Source organism: Gracilinanus agilis, chromosome 4, assembly GCF_016433145.1.
Source record: "Gracilinanus agilis isolate LMUSP501 chromosome 4, AgileGrace, whole genome shotgun sequence".
Taxonomy (NCBI): domain Eukaryota; kingdom Metazoa; phylum Chordata; class Mammalia; order Didelphimorphia; family Didelphidae; genus Gracilinanus; species Gracilinanus agilis.
The window spans coordinates 133,800,078-133,820,995 of NC_058133.1; the positions used below are offsets into that span (position 1 = coordinate 133,800,078).

The following is a 20,918-nucleotide window of genomic DNA, read 5'->3' on the forward strand; positions in this document are numbered from 1 at the left end:
GTATATTATTCAGCTCAACTAGACCCAATAGCTTCTAGAGTACCACTATGTTTTAGAGGCATAGCTGCAACAGCTTTGCTAGTAACAAAATCTGCAGATTTAGTATTGGGATGCCCACTAACGATAATGTGTCTTCATGAAGTTGAAGCATTGTTACTAAGGCATAGAACATAGGCATTCTCTGACCAAAGACTTACAAGATATGAAATACCTTTATTAGGTAATGAAAACATCACTTTAAAACACTGCACAGCACTCAACCCTGCTACCTTGCTTCTAGATTTACCAATCACCAGAGAACCATTGCATAGTTGTGAATCATTAGTGTCTATGGTAGAAAAACCTTGTGAAAATCTCCTGGACATTCCTTTGGAAAATGCAGATCTAGTTTTGTTTACGGATGGTTCTTCCTTTATGAGAAATGGCATATGTTACACTGGAGCAGCTGTAGTTACAGAATTTACCACTCTGTGGTCAGCTTCACTGCCATCAAATATAAGTGTTCAAGGTGAAGAATTAATAGCATTGAAACAAGCCTGTGTAATCACAAGAGACAAGAAAGCAAGAATCTATACTGATTTGAAATATGCCTTTGGAATATATCATGCTGTTGGTACTCTTTGGCTTCAAAGGGGATTTTTAACATTAGCTGGCAAAACTATCTCAAATGCTAAAATCATCAATAAGGTGCTTTCTGCTCTTTAACTACCTGAAACCCTGGCTATTGTACATTGCTCTGCCCATACAGGTGTAACTAACCTTGTTTTGAGAGGAAACCACTGGGAAGATGCTGCTGCAAAGCTCTCTGCTATAGAAGGCCCTGAATTTATCTTAAATTTGGAAATTATTAATGACTCAGATTTATCCCTTTTATATAATGAAAAAGAGGTTAAAAATGGAAACAAAACTTCAAGGCTGAACAGGTTAATGTTATATGTGTGGCACCCAAAGGAAAACCAATACTCCCTAGAACTTTTTATCACCAAATTTGTCAATCTATCCATAAAAACAGTCATTTTGGAATCCAAGGCATTGTAGACTCTTTGAAAAAGATATGGATAGCCCCTGGCATAACTAACATTGCCTCTAATGTATGTGTAGCCTGTCCAACCTGCGAAGTATATGACCAGCATATTTTTTGCAGAAAAGCTTTTGGTAGACATACTTTAGCTTACACAACTTTTGAACATCTCAAAATTGATTTCATTACAATGCCAAAGGCTGGACATAACAGATTTCGCTTTTCCATTGTGTTTACAAGGTGAGTCACCTGGATTTTTTTCTTTCCCCCTGGCTTGCAAAGCCACTCTTATGGCCATTTCAAAAACATCACTCACACTGTCTTTGGTCTTTGTTAAACACTCCATATACCCAAATGCACCAATTTGATTCACTATCTCTCTGCCTTCTTCAGCTTTCACTGGCTCCTTCTTCATCTTGGCCAGTTCCTGCCTTGTGTGCTCATCATTTCGAAGATCCTTCTTGTTCTCAACCAGGATAATGGGCACTTTGGGACAGAAATGCTTCACCTCTGGGGTCTACTTCTCCGGGATGTCAGGGCTATTGATAGAAAAACATAAGTATAACATCAGTATCGGGGTAGGAAAGAGGTCTAAGGTGATCATGATCTTCTTCACCAGCTGTGTCCCACAAAGTCAACACTACTACCTGTTTTCTATACACTTCAATATCGGCTACATAATTTTCAAACACTGTGGGCACATAAACGTCAGAGAACTGGTCTTTGCTAAATACAATCAGCAAGCATGTTTTTCCACATGTACCATCACCAACTATAACCAAGTTTTTTCGGATGGAGTCCAAAACTCAGAAGGTTCTTGAGTCCCCTTTTTTGCCTGGCAGGCTTCTCTGCAAGCTGCGCATTCTTGGACTCAGGCAGTTTCCACACTAGAAACCAGTGTGCAGGCAGGCAGGGAGTGGGAGCATGGGAGGGTGAGGGAGGGAGCTGGAGGGCCCTAAAATAATTAAAAAAAATAAAGTATGCTTGCTCCAAGTCTTAAGAAGAAGTAAGGATTCTAAGAGGTAGAGAGAGAGGAGGAAGGAACCTAGGTACTTTGACTCCAAGTCCAACACTCCTACATTATATCAAATTACGTATTTAAAGAAGCTAAAGGGTATAAACTACACAACTCCACCGAACCTAGACATCAATAGGCTCCATTGGCTCTTAATCCAATTTTAAAAGTCTACTTCCCATCTCCTATGACTTAGCCACAAAATGTTAAGGACTTTTATATCACTAGAATTGGTAAACAAGTGTTTATCAGTTAATAGACTGAGTTGCTTCCCAAGGCACAAATTTCCATGAAAATCTGACATAACAAAGGTGGAACAGAGATCTCATTTATTAGCTTTTTAATTTTTCTTTCATCCAGGCAGGCCCTCTGCCTTATTTCCTTTGGGTCAGTATATTGTGGGCCCTGGGCATATTTGCCTGGTATAATTGAGCTAAATTAGATACTGTAGACTTGGCATTAGCAGATCAATCATGAGAACCACTCAGACTAATCTGCACCAAATCTCAGGGTGAGCATAAAGAAATGGATTTCCAGGACTCTTGTGTGTTGAATGCTTGTTAGGAAACTATTGAGATTATGGAGGAGCAAATAGAGGAACCACTGTGTGACAAATGTTAAATTCTGACAGCAATGTGACTAAGCAGGTAAATCTTCATGCTTATTGTTTTAGAAGTTCTCCGTGGCAAGATACTTAGGGGAATGTTGGATGAAAAATGTTACTGTAACCATAGATTCAGAAAAAATGAATCCAAAAAGCTGATTTAAATTCAAATTGATGAGAAAAATGTTTCATGATGAGGAGATCATGAGGATTAAAAAGGAGGAAAAAACCAGAATTCACATCTCCTTGAAGATTAGGGATAATAGGACTTTTCAGCTTTGTGGATAATAGAAAGCAAAGGTTAGTGGAGGGAGTGGGCCTGGCATCTCATTATTTTGCTGGCACCTATTCAGAACAGCAGGGCCTTGTGCTATCTATTATAGAATGCAGAATGAAAGAATTTCCTTTTTGATAATCAAAGACTGATTCCTGCTTTGTGGCCAGAGGCTTACACATCCCCTGAATTGGGTGAGAAGATAAGGAACCAGTAGAGTGAGATAGTTCAAGGCATCAGCTTCTCTGTGAATCTGTGGAAGGAATGGTCAGTCATGAGGATCAGGGTTGGGTTTGATAAGTTTAGGGGATAATCTGAAGAATGAGGATGTCTGGAGACACAGTCAAGCAGCCTCCAAGAGCAGTCAGTTATCTCTGGCAGTGAGCCTGGGTCCTCTATATCTATCCTTTAAAGGACTTGCATATAAGGAAAAATTATAATATACTACCTTGTCCTTGATTAATTTCTACATATTTATTTTTATTCATATTTTTTCTCTTACCTTCTATCTTAGAATCAATACTAAGTATCTATTGCAAGGCAAAATGATAAGAACTAGGCAATTGGGGGAATTAAGTAACTTGCCCAGGGTCACATAGCTAGGAAGCATTAGGCTAGCTTTGAACCCAGGTTCTTACATCTGTAGGCCTGACTCTATATCCACTGAGCCATTTAGCTGCCCCTAATCAATTTATTTTAATATTTTACACACACGCACACACACACACACACACACAATATGTACTCATTGTCTCCCTCTTATTTTTTATTTATTTAGAATGGAAGGAGAGAGGAGGCAGGAAAAGGGGAATGGGGAAAAACTAAGGGGTACCTAGTGTGGGAGGATCTTGTTTGTTGGAGTTGAAACCAAGAGGAGCATCAGAGTGAGCTAAAGTCCCTTTTCAGTCCTCTCTAAAGGAAGGCATTGGGAGGAGTTTAGTACTCCATCCTCTATGAATACTTTCTAAAAATAGTATTTTTAAATGTAAAAAAGAAATATAAAATTACAAATGAAACCAATTATAATGAAATAGTTATTACATATGTGTGTATATGTCTGTATGTATATATGCATGTAAATAAACAAATTTTTAGAACCCAGGTCTGAGAGAGAATCTGTTTATTTAAAGAAACCATCCCTAAGGCAACCAATTCTTGATAGTTTTCATTTCTATTTCTATATTTAAAATTTGGAAAGCTCTTTATGCATATTATTCCATTTGATCTCATCTGATTTGATTACCTCACCTCCTTGAAATATTAGGATAGCTGTCATTCTCACCCTCCCCAATTCCTTCTAGCATCCTCTTACAACTAGAAGTCCTGGAAGGAATCACCCATTCAGAGGGAGGGGCCATTGGTGGTTTTTCTCTTAGCTAAACACCCCCTGTTTCTTCAATAGATCTTCAAGTAGCATGGTTGAGAGGTTCTTCACCATCTTAGTTATCCTCTTCATGCTACCTTTCTTTATCATTTCCTTTTTAAAATATGGCATCCAACACTGAACACCTTAATCTGGATATAGTCTGCTCAAGGAACAATTCTATGGCATTATCTCCCAAGTTTTATACACTAATACCTCTAAGTCCAAAGAGTGCTAGATTATTTAGGGTTAGGTGACCTCTGCTCCCATACAAGTCATATATACTCTAAATTTCCATTTTCTTGTCCAAAAATAAGAATAATAATTTGTTACAAGGAAACTACTTCATAAACCTTAAAGGGCTATATAAATTTTAATGATTATTACCATTGTTATTACTTCCAACATTTTGTCTTGGTTAATTAGTAGAAAGTTAAATGCTACTTTATAACCAGTGGAAATTATTTGAATTGTTGGCATTTACTTATATGTTACCATTTCCAGGGATCCAGGATCTCATCAGCAGGTATACCCCTGCAATGAAGATTACAACTCACCTGCCCTTCTTATCCTGTGTGCTGCTTGTCCATCTCCTTTCAATCCAATGTAACAATCATTTATTAAATGACTAGGCAGATGAAAGTCGCTGTGCTACTTCCCAGGGCTATAAAGACAAAGATGAAAAATAATTCCTTCCCTGGAGCTCAGGGTGTGATTATATAAATTCCCAGATATTGTTGACTTATAATGATAGGATGGAGGTGGGGAGTATTGAAAATGAGAACTGGATTAGATCTGAGGATGAGTCATCAAACAATAGACTAGGCAGAGCCCTATTATTGATTGACTTGATGACATTTTCATCTCTGCAGATAAATGAGAAGCTGAAAAAGTCTCTCAGTCTGGGAACGGGAATTTAGTGGAAGGTAAAACCAGAGCTTGATCTCTGAACTGACAGAGGAGTTCATTCTACAGTGGCCTCTCTCATAGGGTACATATAGGGATGCCATTCTAAAAAGGAGATCATTATCACTGACATTTGTATAAGGGCTTTAAAGTTTGAAAAGTCTCTTCTATAAAAGGTAGCTAGGTGGCACATTGGACCTGGAATCAGGAAGACCTGAGTTCCAATTCAGACTGATTCTTACTAGCTGTGTGACCTTGAGCAAGTCATTAATCTCCATCTACTTCAGTTTCCTCATCTATAAAATGGGAATAATAATTATGTAATATAAAAATATTATAATTAATAATAATACCAGAGTTTTTATGAGGAATCGACTGAGGTCATATTTGCAAAATATCTTACAAACCTTAAAGTACTATAAATGCTATTTTGATGATGATGGCAATGACATTTGAATGGCATGACAATCCTTTGAAGTAGATACTATCATTTCCATTAGCAGATGAAGCAAGATTCTTGCTTATGATCATAAAACTAATATTAGAGGAAGCATTTGAATATAGCTATTCTTAACTCCAGGTCCAATACTCTATGCCAGTGATGGGCAAACTATGGCCAGCGGGCTGGATGCAGCCCCCTGAAATATTCTATCCGGTTGCATTACATTATTCCTAATCTAACAAATACAATGAGTAGGATATAATATAATTAAACTTTGAAAGAGTTGCCTTAGAAACAGACTGACAGATGAGCATTACTTTTCCTTTGGTACCTTCTTTAAAAAGTTTGCCCATCACTGCTCTATGCCATGTGGCATCTCATGCCAATAACCATTCATCTCATGGTATCTAAGTGGAGGAAATGGGCCTAGATATTAGGGAAGCAGTGTGGTACAATGTAAAGAACACTGACTTGAATTTGAATTCTAGCCCTGCCTCCTTCTACCCGGGTGACCTTGGGCAAAAGCTCCTAAGCTCTTGCCTTAGTTTTTTCTTCCATATGAGGAGGGAGCTACGTTAGATGACTTTCATTTGTTCTAAAAATAGGATCCCAATAGTCTAAAATAGGAGGTAAAATATCCAAACTTCACCAAATAAATGTAAAGAAAAGTTATAACAACTGAGTAATAAAATAATTCATTCAGTGCCAGGTTAGAGAGCTGTCCAATCTGGCCTTAGACTCTTCCTAGAGACTGGGAAAGTCACTTAATTCTGTTTGCCTCAGTTTCCTCTTCTGTAAAATGAGCTAGAAAATGAAATGGCAAAGCACCTCTAGTATCTTTGCCATGAAAACCCCTAAATGGCATCATGGAGAGTTGAACACAACTGAACAGGCTAAACATCAACAATGTAATAACTTGACCAGATTAGAGAAGGATGGGTTAATGGGAGGGGCATATTGTAAATGTTTAACAAGCAGCCCTAGGGAGGGAAAACAGTATGCACTTTAAAACTTAATTTGTATCATTAGCATTTTATCCACTACTTTCTTATATCTAGAAAACCAACAAAACAATAAATCAAACCCTGGTTTGTAGCAGGTGTTGATTTGCAAGGTATAAATGCTTCTACTGAAAATTCAAGAGGCTGGTTCAATCTGGCTCCAGCACACCCCTAGTTAAGGCCATTTAGACAGACAGGCAGCAAGGACTTGCTATGTGCCAAGCATAGTGCTAACCACAGGGAATACATAGAAAGATGAATACCCTTGCCCTTGAGGAACTCCTAGGCTAATGAAGGTAAATATGCAAACAACTACATACCAAATAATTACATATGAAAATACATACATATATATATGGTAAATTATAGGTAGTCTCAGAAAAGAAGATACTAGAATTAAGAAAGATTGGGAAGAGAAGATGGCCTTTAGCTTATATCTGAAGGAAGCAAAGGAAGCTTAGAAGTGGAGATAAGGAGGGAGAGCATTCCTTGCTTGGAGAATAGTCAGAGAAAACTCTCAAGAGTTAGACAACAGATTGTCCTGAATGTGGAACAGAAGACAACACACAAAAGAAAGCTTAAAATGGGGGTGGGGTGGGGAGAAGGGATTTGGAACATGATGGCAAAATTCAGAAAGTTAGAATCCAAGAAGGGAAGGAAGTTTGATCTGTCTTGGTCTTTCCCCAAAATGGAAGCCCAGGAAGGAACTCATTAATTAGATGAAACCATTATGGCTGATGAATGGTCCAGGATGAGAAGGCCACTAAGATGGATGGATTGATGGATGGTTGGATATTCCAGGGTGAGGAGGCTACAGGTGCTGAGGGAAGTTGCCAGATCAGATGGTTGTTGAAATAGGATGGTAAAATCTGGAAAAGCTGATAACAGCTGGAACCATGGAAATCAACATAAGGTAGGAACAGGAATATCTGAAGTAGTTAGGTTCCCCAGATCTCAACAAAGTCTTGTTGAGATGCAGGAGAGGGCTCAGATGGCATGCTCTGTACCATTTACAAAAGCATCTTTAGCTTAGGTTTTACTATCCATGTGAAGTTTTCCCATATCCTCCTGTTTTCAGGGTTGTTTCCCTCTTCAAATGGTCTTACACTTATTTATCTGTGTCAAGGTCATATTTCACCAGTAGAGTATAAACTCTGTTAGGGCAGAGATCACTTTTTTCCCCTTTATCTCTCCCAACATTTCCATCACTGTTTATTATACATAACTGTAATTTCCTAAGTTTAGGGAACTTACTCCAAAAGCTGGACATCAATTTATCTAGGAAGGTATCTAGAGCTCTGAGAAGTTGTGACTTGCCTGGCTAGCATTATGTCAGAGGTAGAACCTGAATCCAGGTTTTTCTGGCTTCTGTCTTGTACACAGTGAAATGTAATACATGATGGCTGAATAGAAGGAAATTCGAAAGGGAATTTCAGAGAGACAAGTAGTGTCAAGCAACAAATGGTACTTTCCTTCATGACTTTCTGAAGTTTCCTATACTTATAATGACAGGATTCTGTCCTGATCTTTTTATGTTGTTCCCTCTAGACTTTGGCTGACCATTCATGTTATAATTATTGGAGGTCTCTTGATCTATTTGAGATGGTAAATTGATGTACAGAGAGAATAAGATGACCCTTCTCCCTTATAACAGTTGCCCAGGCAGGATCCTTCAGGTCTAAGAGGTATATCCCTTCAGGACCCACCTGGGTTAATTGATATGTTGATTTGGGCTCTTTAGCAAGGATAACGCCTTGTATTCTGACTGCAATTTCTCCCTTCCCAAAACAAGATTTGAAACTGCTTTAGGAAGGTATTTTAAACTTTATATTAAACAAGAAGGATATGGGTAAAGGATTGTGGTATAGGAGACCCTATTCTAATGGTTACTAATGAAATCTCAAATACTAGCAGATGAAGAATCAATGTAGCTTCCCTCTGGTTTAGCCTGGCCAGGACTAAACCAGAGTAGGTAAACTGCTGGGACATCTTTAGCTTCTTCTTCAATAGATCTTCAGCCTTACAGTTGAGTTATGTCCATCCTTTCCACCCTCTTCTTCGTCTCCTGCCCACTTCCCGGATCCCTCCTGGGCCCTGGGAAACCTAGATATCTAGATGATGTAATTCCTAATATCTAGGGGCAGTAGACACCAAGGTGGTGGTCAGGTACAGGTTGGAACGGTATCTCAAGTACAAGAAGAGTTTGCAGAGAGATGTTTGCACCCTCTCACTCCAAGACCAGGATCCACCGAACTCCAGCCTCAGCACAGGTCAAAGACCCAGAACTTCTGCTCAGGGTTCTCAACTGCCCTCCTCCTGCCTTTCGCATGACTTCCCTGGGAACATTCCATCCAACTGACTTATTTGTCAATCAAAGGTGAACTTCAAGCTCCCAGAGATTCAATATAACATTCATCATGTACCATCTCTGCTCATATCCTTGTATCTGTTACTATCTGTCCTCCCCCTGCAATTGGGCTCCCTCGTTCTAATCTTGAAAAGTCATGGCCCAGCAGGCATTAATTTTCTCTTGCTCCCTATTTTAAGCCCTTACCCTTTGTTTTAGTTTGAAATCTAAGATAGAAGAGCAGCAAGGGGTAGGGAATTGGTATTAAGTGACTTGTCCAGGTTCATAAAACTAAGATCATATTTGAACCCAGGCCTTCCCAACTCCAAGCCTGGTGCTCTATCCACTGTGCTGTCTAGCTTCCCCCATTAATTCCTTTCTGTTATACAGCAGTGGAATTTGACATAAGCCCATGGAAGAAATCTCTGGAGATCAAATAGGATATCTTTTTTTTTTTCATACAGGGAACCAAAAGTACAGTGGAAATAGATACTCTGGAGTCAGAGAACCTGGCATCAAATATGACCTCTGATGTTTCATATTTGTCTGATCTTGGGAAATTAATTTAAATTCATTAGAGCTTGGCTTATTCATTTGTAAAAGGAGGATGGATGGCTGGAGGTCCTTTCCAGCTTTATAGCTCAGATCCCTGCCCTATATGGATGGGTAACATGTGAAAGGAGCCTTTAAAACCTTCATGGAGGTTAAGGTGATTGTAGCTTCAAGATATTTGTAGGATCCCCTCAAATCTCTGGAAGGATTCTTTAGAGGGTCAGGTAGAGAAGTGCCTTCTCGAAACCAGATTTACCTTTAGAAATGAGATTGGAAAACATTCTCTAAGGGCTGAGAAACATAGCAGTCTTCCTGGAAAGAAACACATCTTTCTTGGCAGTAAAAACCTAGGACCTGGACTAGCATTAACTGTGGGTAGGACTGGGATCAGTTGGCATCAATCAACTCAGAAACCCAGCAAAATAGAGAATATAAGAGATGATCCTGTTAGGGTAATAATCTGTGTCATGAAGAAGAAAAATACTCCTTAATTGTGCTCTAGGTGACATTTCTCCTGTTGAACCAGGAAGGCAACAAGACCAGTAGAACTTGATTTTTAATTCTGGGCCTCTGTACCATGTCTAATTTTATAAGGGCTCTTCTTTTCTCTACCTCTCTATAACTAAGGCTAGACTATTCCCCAAACTCCTACTCCACTCCATATACCCTGCCATAATGTCTAGAAAATCTACCTTCAGATGTTTAATTTGACTTTGTGGTCTAAATAGTTCATTGATTCCAAAAGAAATGTCTTTCCAGGTGCCTTCTATGAATAGACATGATTCCCTCCCCCCCTTCACTCTTACAGAGCTCTTTGATTTGTCATCCCTCTACTATGCTTATATTATTAGTCCTATCTATGCATGTTTCTTAAATTCTTATTAGAACGGAAGTTCCAATGGGAAGGGTGTTTCTTATTTCAACTCCATCTTCTCTAGGATCCACCTTCCTGATGTGTGTGCATAAATATTTATTGTATTGAGTTGACTTCCAAATGCCCTGGCCTCTGCTTCCTTCTAGGGAATATTCCTTCCCAGAGACTACCAATAACATCACCCTGTCGGGATAGGTTTTCACTGAAGCAGAGGGAGGTCTTTTCTGTGGCTGATCATCTAGTCCAGGGGTCGGCAACGTATGGCTCTCGAGCCATATCTGGCTCTTTTGAGGGCCAGATATGGCTCTTTCTGTAGGAGCCATAAAGTCAATTTTTTTCAGGCACTGTTACAGGAGCCGCACTGTGAGCACTGTATGGCTCTCATGAAATTACATTTTAAAAAAATGTGGCGTTTATGGCTCTCGTGGCCAAAAAGGTTTCTGACCCCTGATCTAGCTTGTCTGAGGAACCTTTCAAGGTGAAGGCTTGGTCCTAGGAGACACCAGGAAGAGGCTGTTGGAGGGGGAGCCTTGAGAAGTCAGAAGGATGGTGTTTGCCTGCATTTTTAACAGCTGTGCCTCATCAAGCCTGACACAAAATTCCTGATGCTGTTCCTCACCAGATGTGGCCAAAACAGAAAACTACCTCCTCTGTCTGGCACCCCAGAAATAGCATGTTTTAGCTTGTGTTGCTGTCCACCAAATCAGAGAATCTGCAGCCTCCTTCAACAAAGCTTGGGTGGGTTAATTGTTCTAAATGAGAGCCTGCTGTGAGCTGGAGAGGGGTTGGTTTTGAGCAGCTGTCAGAGATGTGAACAAGCTGGCAGGAGATATCAAGAAAAGGAAAATTTATTTCTTTTCTACAGAAGTTAAGGTCACTTCCACGATGATGCATCCCTTTTTACAGGGTCAAGTGAAGTGAATTGAAGAGCCACAATGAATTGCTAGCAAAGGTGTTTTTTTTTTGTTTTTTTTTTTTAGGATGTGAGTGAAAAGAATTCATGCTAGGGGGTGTAGAGAATAGAGCTCTGAACATGGTGTCAGGGAGATGAGTTCTGATCTTACCTCAGACACTTATTAGTCTGATGAAACTGGGCAAGTCATTTAACCTCAGTTTCTTCATCTATGAAAAAAATAACACCTCAATGACATTAAAATGTTTTGCTAATCTTAAAACAATAAATAAATGCTACATAGTATTTAAAAAAATTAAGACTCTGACCTTTTATCTTAGAATCAATACTATGTATGTATCAGTTCCAAGGCAGAAGAGTCATAAGGGCTAGGCAATGGGGTTTAAGTGACTTGCCCAGGGTCATCCAGCTAAGAAGTGTCTGAGGCCAGATTTGAATCCAGTACCACTCATCTCCCAGCCTGACATTCTATTCACTGAACTACCCAGCTGCCCTGTGACATATTTTTATTACCTTTAAGTTATGATGTAATGGAAGGAACTCTGATCTTGGAGGCAGTAGTCCAGTCCCAGATTAAAATCCCACCTCTGGCACCTGATTAGGTATGATAGTGCACAAACCTCTGAGTTTCAGTTTCCTCATCTGTAAAATGGGAAAAATGAAACATATAATGCTGCCCTCTCAGGGTTTTTTGAGGAAAGTACAGTCTGCCAGAATGAGGAAATACCATTGGAAGTAAAAGCATCTTTCCAGGGCAAGTAAGGAGAATGCTTAATTGATTGCAGTTCCTGATTATACTTGAGTGAAGCACCTGAATGTAATGAGTAGTGAGGATGGAAAGGGAACATTTTTGTAAGTTGAGCTGACAATTGTTCAAGAATGCGTGTGTATACTTGTACATCTGTATCCACATAGGAGTACATATATGCATATAGATACAATATTATAGATTACATTGCATATATTTTAATATAACATACAGATATTATGTGAATCATGCACACGTGATAGAAAGTAGGTGACTTATTCAATATCACATAGCTAGTAAGCATTTTAAATAAGATTTGAACCTAGTTCTTCTGAGGGTACACATGTATATACTTGTGTATAAATACTATATTAGATTCCATATAATGTTTTATTATACAACACATGTTTCATATGTATACCATGTGTGTATCACAAATATGTGATATACATGATAGAAAGTAAATCACTTATTTAGTACCACACAGCTAGAAAGTGTTCGAAATGGGATTTGAACCTAGTTTAGTGTATACACACGACTATTTTAATGTATAGATACAATATTATATTATGTTACCTATGATAATGTTTTGTTATATAATATGTATATATTACATGTATATTATATAGTCATATGATATATATGATAGAAGTTGTTAGTATTGTATAGCTAGTGTTTGAAATGGGATTTGAACCTAGCTTTTCTGTGGGTGTATACACATACAATTATTTTTATGTATAGACACAATATTATATTGTTACATATAATACTGTTTTATTATATAACATGCATATGTTACATGTGTATTATATATTCATATGATATATATAATAGAATTTGTTAGTATCATATAGCTTGAATGTGTTTGAAACAGGATTTGAATCCAGTTTTTCTTTCTGTATATATATATATATATATATATATATATAATATATGTTAACTTACATATCACACATATACATGTTTATGTATATGTTTGCATATACTCAGACACATATATACATGGACTCTTCTTTTACCTTCCTCTCTATAATATATCCAGATTACTCTCCAAACTCCTTCTCCCCATCCTGAACCCCCTGCTTTGCCAGAGTCGAGAAAACACCTTCAGATGCTTACATTGACTTTATGATCTAAATTTGTTCATTTTACTTTATGACCCAATAAATACAAAAGGTGGCTCCCCAAAGGTGCCTTACATGATTCATAATGACTTTTCCTCTCACTCCTATAGTCCTCTTTATTTCACCACCCTTCTACTGTCTATGCAGTTTTCTTATACTCTTACTAGATGGAAGCTCTATTGGAAAGGATGTTTTTCCTTCAACTCTGTATCTGTGTGTTTATGCATGTGTACCCAGGCAATACGATACGTGCATATATATGTACACATCTATCAATACACAAGCACAAGAATAGGCAGTTACTGAGTTTTGTTACACAGAAGAAATGTACACAATCTTAAGCCTGCCAAGGCTAACATGGTCATTTTTACCTTAATCCAGGACATTTTCCTTATGCATAAGATTAAAGTACCTAATATAAAGACACCCCTAAGTTAATCTTAGCAGTGGATCACACTTGGTTTATGGAGAAGAAACTAGGATCTAGAATCTCACACATAGTCTTTCTCTTCAGGGCTCACTGTACAGAGCCTCTGCTCATTCTCTCCCATAGACTCATTGGATCTCTTCACACCTAGCAGATAAGATGATTCAGAGCCAGGAATCCAGAAGAATTGGGTTCAAATCTTGTCTCCGACATTTACTTGTTATGTAACACTGGGCAAATCTCTTAATAGTCTCTAAGGTCCCAGTCAGATCTAAATCTGTGGACCTATGAATCCCTCCCCATAATATACCTTGATTCATATAACAATAATAATAACAAACATTTATATAATACTTTAAAGTTTGCACAGTTCTTTACAAATATGATCTCATTTTATCATCACAACAAATCTGGGAAGTAATATGATCTCCATTATATAATTGAGGAAACTGAGGCAGACAAGTTTATGTGATTTATCCAGAGTCACAAAGCTAATAAGTGTCTAAATCCAGATTTGAACTTAGCTCTTCTTGACTCTAGACCCAGTGCTCTATTCATTGACACCCCTGGCTATCTCTTGACCAACTATCAATGCTACTCAGACAAACATTAATCCATACTCATAAAATAGATAAATCATCATCTATGACAACTGATTTTTAAATAGGGTACTGTGTCTCTGTGACAAATAGTGAGGATGGAAAGGAAACATTTTTCTAAGTTAAGGTGGCAGTTGTTCAGGAGTATATGTGTGTGTATCTATACATACATGCAGACATAATATTACATTATTATATTGCATATATTATATAACTTAGATAAATTATATGTGAATTATATACATTATGACATACATATAAGATAGAAATTGTAATCTAGTATCATGTAGCTAGTATGTATTTGAAACAGGATCTGAACCCAGTTTTTCTGTGGTTATGTCCACACATATACATACATATGTACATTTGCATATGTGGGAACAACATCATATAATATTTCATATAATATCTATTATATGTGTATTATATACAGACGTCAGATATACATAGATTATTTATATGAGATAGAAGTTGCTCCTTCACATGTAAAATAATGATTGAAATAGATGACCTCTATTTTCCCTCTTTGCTTTAATCTATGATCTTGTTATTCTAATCATCAGCTTTGCTAATTCTTCTTGCCTGCTGTGGATGTTGTTTTTAGGAGTCACACACAGACATTGCCCCTAAATACATTTTTAATGCATTTGAATAGTTATTAAAACAAAGAACAGCTATAAGCTTTAACAAATTCCAGGGCAGTATAAGCAAATTATGATGTGCTTGCTGAGATGAACTTATGAGCATATCTAATTTAACATGTGATATGAATTGTTGAATCCATGCTGTGATATTAGGTACTATCTCATGCGTAAGGAAATTGTCTTGGGTAAAGGTAAAAACTGCCTGAATAAATTGTTCCCTCCAAACTGTGACAACATGAGACATGTCAACTATGAATTTGTTATTCCCTGTGGTGGTATATAGCCCTTAGAGAAAAATGCAAATTTAATTATTATGCAAATGAAAATTAGATAACTCTTCTTTTTACAGGGAGATTCTTCTTTGTGCTCCCCTCCACCACCACCACCACCACCACTACCATGTTTCTCTTTGTTGTAAATCAGTTATCATTACTGTGAAGATAAAATGTTGTGAAAACATATCCTTGGAAAGAAAATCCAAAGGCTTTAGCTTCTAGTGTTTTGAGCCTCTTGGATCACCCATTTCATCTTCATCGATCTGGTCTCCTCTCCCCATGGTCTACCTTCATGGTCAGCTTCTGAGGCAACTTATCTGGCCACGCCCACCCTAATTAATTATGTGTGATATTGACATGCAGCCTTGTCTGAGTGGGGAGAGTGTTGGATTGGCAATGGGAGCCCCTAAATTCAAGTCTTGCTTCTCATTCTGTTCTCATTCTCATTCTTTACCTAACTCGCTACATGTTTTAATTTTCCCACCCAAAAAAGAGGCTCTTGGATGAGTTTCTTTCCAGCTATAAAGCATTGATCCCTTGACCCGTATGGAAGTCAGATGGGTGGGAAAGTGCTAGAGAGAGTGGGGGACTTGGAATCAGGAAGATCTGAGATTGAACCCTGCTTTGGACCCTTCTTAGCTGGGGGAACTTGGATAAGTCACTTAACTTCTATTTAATTCAGTTTCCTCAACTGTAAAATAAAAGAATAATAGAACTTATCTTGCAAGGTTGTGAGGATCAAATGAAATAATATTTGTGAAGCACGTGGCAGATATAAGGTGGTATAGAAAGGTTTATCCTCTTTAATATTCCCTTCCCTAGTGTAAAAAATAAAATGAATATAGCTNATATATTTATATATATATATAATATATGTTAACTTACATATCACACATATACATGTTTATGTATATGTTTGCATATACTCAGACACATATATACATGGACTCTTCTTTTACCTTCCTCTCTATAATATATCCAGATTACTCTCCAAACTCCTTCTCCCCATCCTGAACCCCCTGCTTTGCCAGAGTCGAGAAAACACCTTCAGATGCTTACATTGACTTTATGATCTAAATTTGTTCATTTTACTTTATGACCCAATAAATACAAAAGGTGGCTCCCCAAAGGTGCCTTACATGATTCATAATGACTTTTCCTCTCACTCCTATAGTCCTCTTTATTTCACCACCCTTCTACTGTCTATGCAGTTTTCTTATACTCTTACTAGATGGAAGCTCTATTGGAAAGGATGTTTTTCCTTCAACTCTGTATCTGTGTGTTTATGCATGTGTACCCAGGCAATACGATACGTGCATATATATGTACACATCTATCAATACACAAGCACAAGAATAGGCAGTTACTGAGTTTTGTTACACAGAAGAAATGTACACAATCTTAAGCCTGCCAAGGCTAACATGGTCATTTTTACCTTAATCCAGGACATTTTCCTTATGCATAAGATTAAAGTACCTAATATAAAGACACCCCTAAGTTAATCTTAGCAGTGGATCACACTTGGTTTATGGAGAAGAAACTAGGATCTAGAATCTCACACATAGTCTTTCTCTTCAGGGCTCACTGTACAGAGCCTCTGCTCATTCTCTCCCATAGACTCATTGGATCTCTTCACACCTAGCAGATAAGATGATTCAGAGCCAGGAATCCAGAAGAATTGGGTTCAAATCTTGTCTCCGACATTTACTTGTTATGTAACACTGGGCAAATCTCTTAATAGTCTCTAAGGTCCCAGTCAGATCTAAATCTGTGGACCTATGAATCCCTCCCCATAATATACCTTGATTCATATAACAATAATAATAACAAACATTTATATAATACTTTAAAGTTTGCACAGTTCTTTACAAATATGATCTCATTTTATCATCACAACAAATCTGGGAAGTAATATGATCTCCATTATATAATTGAGGAAACTGAGGCAGACAAGTTTATGTGATTTATCCAGAGTCACAAAGCTAATAAGTGTCTAAATCCAGATTTGAACTTAGCTCTTCTTGACTCTAGACCCAGTGCTCTATTCATTGACACCCCTGGCTATCTCTTGACCAACTATCAATGCTACTCAGACAAACATTAATCCATACTCATAAAATAGATAAATCATCATCTATGACAACTGATGTTTAAATAGGGTACTGTGTCTCTGTGACAAATAGTGAGGATGGAAAGGAAACATTTTTCTAAGTTAAGGTGGCAGTTGTTCAGGAGTATATGTGTGTGTATCTATACATACATGCAGACATAATATTACATTATTATATTGCATATATTATATAACTTAGATAAATTATATGTGAATTATATACATTATGACATACATATAAGATAGAAATTGTAATCTAGTATCATGTAGCTAGTATGTATTTGAAACAGGATCTGAACCCAGTTTTTCTGTGGTTATGTCCACACATATACATACATATGTACATTTGCATATGTGGGAACAACATCATATAATATTTCATATAATATCTATTATATGTGTATTATATACAGACGTCAGATATACATAGATTATTTATATGAGATAGAAGTTGCTCCTTCACATGTAAAATAATGATTGAAATAGATGACCTCTATTTTCCCTCTTTGCTTTAATCTATGATCTTGTTATTCTAATCATCAGCTTTGCTAATTCTTCTTGCCTGCTGTGGATGTTGTTTTTAGGAGTCACACACAGACATTGCCCCTAAATACATTTTTAATGCATTTGAATAGTTATTAAAACAAAGAACAGCTATAAGCTTTAACAAATTCCAGGGCAGTATAAGCAAATTATGATGTGCTTGCTGAGATGAACTTATGAGCATATCTAATTTAACATGTGATATGAATTGTTGAATCCATGCTGTGATATTAGGTACTATCTCATGCGTAAGGAAATTGTCTTGGGTAAAGGTAAAAACTGCCTGAATAAATTGTTCCCTCCAAACTGTGACAACATGAGACATGTCAACTATGAATTTGTTATTCCCTGTGGTGGTATATAGCCCTTAGAGAAAAATGCAAATTTAATTATTATGCAAATGAAAATTAGATAACTCTTCTTTTTACAGGGAGATTCTTCTTTGTGCTCCCCTCCACCACCACCACCACCACCACTACCATGTTTCTCTTTGTTGTAAATCAGTTATCATTACTGTGAAGATAAAATGTTGTGAAAACATATCCTTGGAAAGAAAATCCAAAGGCTTTAGCTTCTAGTGTTTTGAGCCTCTTGGATCACCCATTTCATCTTCATCGATCTGGTCTCCTCTCCCCATGGTCTACCTTCATGGTCAGCTTCTGAGGCAACTTATCTGGCCACGCCCACCCTAATTAATTATGTGTGATATTGACATGCAGCCTTGTCTGAGTGGGGAGAGTGTTGGATTGGCAATGGGAGCCCCTAAATTCAAGTCTTGCTTCTCATTCTGTTCTCATTCTCATTCTTTACCTAACTCGCTACATGTTTTAATTTTCCCACCCAAAAAAGAGGCTCTTGGATGAGTTTCTTTCCAGCTATAAAGCATTGATCCCTTGACCCGTATGGAAGTCAGATGGGTGGGAAAGTGCTAGAGAGAGTGGGGGACTTGGAATCAGGAAGATCTGAGATTGAACCCTGCTTTGGACCCTTCTTAGCTGGGGGAACTTGGATAAGTCACTTAACTTCTATTTGCTTCAGTTTCCTCAACTGTAAAATAAAAGAATAATAGAACTTATCTTGCAAGGTTGTGAGGATCAAATGAAATAATATTTGTGAAGCACGTGGCAGATATAAGGTGGTATAGAAAGGTTTATCCTCTTTAATATTCCCTTCCCTAGTGTAAAAAATAAAATGAATATAGATTTGAAAATAGTATGGGTTTTATAGATTTATTAGTAGCCATTTGAAAAATGAAACCACGGGGTAGCTGGGTGGCTCAGAGGATTGAGAGCCAGGCTCAGAGAGGGGACATCCTGGGTTCAAATCTGGCCTCAGACACTTCCTAGCTGTGTGACCCTGGGCAAGTCACTTGACCCCCATTGCCTAGCCCTTACCACTCTTCTGCTTTGGAGCCAATATACAGTATTGACTCCAAAATGGAAGGTAAGGGTTTAAAAACAAAACAAAACAAAAGAAAAGCAAAAGCAAAAAAGAAAAGAAAAGAAAAATAACCATGTGCCATGGTTTCATAAAGTAAGTCAGTTTAAAAATTGCTTGCCTTGCCTGCCACCTCCATGGTGGATAAAGTGCAAAGAGAAAGTGCAAGTCCAGCCCCCCAATTTTATCCTCCTATCTATGTCATTATGTAATTGTCTACATCATCACATAAGACAGAAAGCCAATGGGCTCATGGGAAATGTTATTCAGAGACCCCAAAATTTCCAATAACACACTAGAGATGTGACTCTGCGTTAGGAGAAAAGGCCTCAGTTTTCCCATCTGTAAAATCGGAAAAATAATAATAATCCTCTCACAGGAAGATCAAATGATATTTTATGTATATATATATAAATATTACATATAATCTTTCTATGTCTGTATGTAGATACACACATATATGTGAATGTGATGCATACACATATATGCACATATTACCTTGCAAACCTTAAAGTCCTATGTAAATGTCATCTATTAACTTAAGACCCGCCATGAACCATCCTAGTTAACTTTATTCAGAATATGCCATTCTGGTTACTTTGGGTTTCCCTGGCCAACCTTCAAGCAACAAGATAGTGTATATTGTTAGTTATGAGTAGGGTGATATCGTGGAAAGGATTCCAGATTTGGAGACCTGAGTTAAAATTCCTTCCACCTGTGTGGCTTTAATTTCAGTTTTTTCATCTGTAAAATGGGGCACAATGTAAATGTAAATGTAAAATAATACAACAAGAGTGCTATGAGGCCCAAATGATGCAGAGGTGTAATGTATAAAGTGCAGTGGGAAAAGTAATGAGTTTAGAGGTTAAAAGTCATGGTTTCAAATCCCAGCTCTGCCATGTACTACCTGTATGACTTTGGGCAAGACATGCAAATTCGGTCTTAGTTTTCTTCATCTTTAAAAGGAGAGGGTTCAATTAGATGACCTCTAAACTTCCTTTCAGCCTGAAACTTATGATCCTAAAAGACTCAAAAACCTTAAAATACTTTCTAAATGTCAGCAATGGCTATCATCATTATCATTATTGATATAATTGATCTGCTGTAAGCCTCCTCTTGCCTCTCCAATTTCCCGAGAGACAATTCTTCCATTTTGATGTCTTTGCTTTCTATAATGAATGTCAGGGCCTTCGAAGTCTACTGGTTGGACTCCACTAATGACTTAATTAATGAGAGGGTCCATGTTAAAGAAGGCTAGACCAAATTTCCTGCAGCTCCAGCACTGCAGAGGAATGATCTGCTGTTCATTTCATACTGAGCAGAATACAATCTGCCTACATTACTGGATTGGCATTGTCCAAATCTTTATACTCTCCCACTGTTCAAAACAAAACTGTCTGAAGGAAGAACCATTAAAATGTCATTAGAAGCACCAGGCAATGGTTGTTCAAATTTATAAACCTGTACTGCAAGTGATGAATAGTGAAGGGAGTATGAGTCTTAGTTATTTACTAAGGGCTTCCCTCCCCTGCATATCCTCTTTCCACCTCCCACCTCCCAAACTCTTGTGAAAACCAAATAGAATGTCTATGAATTTGTCCATTTGTCTGTCTCCAAAACAAGTAGAAAGATGACTAACTTTTCTGATAGGGATTTATTTTATTTCCAGTTTTGAATTTTACAGTGTGAGTTTCTGTTT

General features: G+C 37.6%; 1 pseudogene; it reads right to left on the reverse strand.

Moving 5' to 3' along the window:
* Positions 1–1,166: 1,166 nt before the first annotated feature.
* LOC123246006 overlaps positions 1,167–20,918 on the reverse strand; it is a 29,568-nt pseudogene continuing 9,816 nt past the window's right edge.